Below are 1973 nucleotides of genomic sequence, written 5' to 3'. Positions count from 1 at the left end.
TTACAAGAACAAGCACACTGTTCACTCATGAGCCATCAAGGCAAGCAATCAAGTCCCTTCAGGACAAACCCCACTGCAAAACTGAACACACAAAGGGAACACACAAGCATACATGTAAAATCACTGGCAACTACATTCTTCTACATTTGAGTGGAAGTTGGGGAAAGTCAATAATGAAGATATGGGCATTTTCCATAGACTCTTGTCAACCTTGTGATAAGAGAAAGAAGAGAAAAGGTTGGTTGGTCAAAGGTAAGGAGACATGGGAACTCCTGAGCCCATGGACATTAACCTAGCCATGGAAGGCTAAAGCTGAGAGTGAATCATCCAGTTGATATGAAGCGGGGAGGAAATGCACAAGAACACCCAAATTTGTAGATAGTATCCATTTGAACTAGCTTGATGACCAGAGCTCGACTAGAGGAAGACAAAGAAATTTGATAAACGAACCAAGTGTACATTGCTACAATTTGATTAACTTGATCAATACTTATGGATGCAGTAGGTCAAAATACCAACTGAGAGGGAAGGAGTCTTCACATCAAGCAACCAACCTATCCCGTATACAGAATAATAGGGATGGGTAACTTAGACATTGTCTGCCTAAAATGAGGGGGTGGGGAGGAGCTATAAAGGCACAAAGTGGCTGGCTTGCAAGTTTTACCAAGAGGGAGTTTATTTTCAGTGTGTGTGAAGGTAGAATATCCATCAATAGCTTCCATCTTGTCTAGATGAGTCGGGTGAAAGGAGACAGGAATAGGATTATTTTAATTCAGTAGTGAATAATTGTTATCATGACTAATTTGGATTGTCACAACTGTAAAGGTAAAAGTTTTGTAAAATAAAGGGGGAGTAGTTAACCTTACATTCCAGGAACAGAGGACCCTAGGACCATGAAGGGAAAAGAGCATGTTTAAACAATTATATATTTCTGAGCATTTATGTACATCCAAAAAAAAAAAAAAGCCTGAAGGAATAGAAGCAAATACTGTTAAATGATGATGCATGGAGGATGATATTGTAATCATTGCAATTATGATATGCAATTAAAAAAATATGATAGACTGAGTGCAAAATTAATTAATGTTTTCCTATGTAAACTATCACTCAACTCACAATAAAAGCTTTAAAAAAATGAAAAAAGAACCTATGGTTTGCTGTTTGCATTGACACATTCAGCTGAACTGATGTATGGGGGAGAAACACACACACATGCATAGAAAAGAAATTGCAGATCTGTGCTGCTGATTAGGCCAGTCATAGTCATCTTGAACTTTTAGGGGCGGCTTTAAAGGCAGATGGCAGTAAGTGGTGCAGAAGCATACCACTTATTGGTTGGTATAATGAGTTGATTTTTTTTTTTTCTTTTTCTTTTCTTCTTGTACCCAGCGTTCCCTTGGTAACTAGAGGTGTGGCTGCCCTCCTCCCTGTACATTCCCAGGGATAATCCTAATCTCTGGGCTGTTGAAGTTTCATCAAAGTGTGTGGGGAGCTAGCAGCACCAAACCTGGCACCTGGAATCAGGTTTGATGCATGCCAGACCTGCAGAGCCAGTTCTGGTCAGCGTTGGACTAGAAGTCCTCAGTTCTCAGTTCCCATCTAGGATAGGAGTTGCTTTGGGGTCTGCACAAACTATTTCCAGATTAGGTGCCCAGGGAGATAATACTTAGCCCTACAGGAACTCAATCAAGGATTGAGTGCTATTACCATTTCATCCCTTAAACACATAATGTGAGGTCTGTGGCAAGAGACTTCGGAAACATCTCTACTCTATGTCTGGTTTTGTTTTGTTTTGTTTCCTTTTATTGTTTTTCTTTCTTTCTTTTTTTCTCCCTTGCCTTTGTCTTTCTTGTCTATTCCCCTTTTCATTTCTTCTTTTTTTTCTACTTCTCTTTCCATAGTGCTGCTGATTCAAATTTTTCATTTCTGCTCAGGTTTATTTATTTAGTCATTTATTCTTACTACTATCTTCC

The 1973-nt window shown here is 39.2% G+C and overlaps 1 protein-coding gene across 1 annotated transcript in view; it reads right to left on the bottom strand.

Moving 5' to 3' along the window:
* Positions 1 to 1973, bottom strand: part of LOC102828355 (M-phase phosphoprotein 6-like) — a 69407-nt gene that overhangs the window by 53220 nt on the left and 14214 nt on the right. The gene's annotated exons all lie outside the window — the stretch shown is intronic.

This window comes from Chrysochloris asiatica, unplaced genomic scaffold (assembly GCF_000296735.1).
Source record: "Chrysochloris asiatica unplaced genomic scaffold, ChrAsi1.0 scaffold00019, whole genome shotgun sequence".
Lineage (NCBI taxonomy): Eukaryota > Metazoa > Chordata > Mammalia > Afrosoricida > Chrysochloridae > Chrysochloris > Chrysochloris asiatica.
The sequence above is the reverse complement of the archived record's forward strand: the minus strand, read 5'-3'. Positions and strand labels throughout refer to the sequence as shown.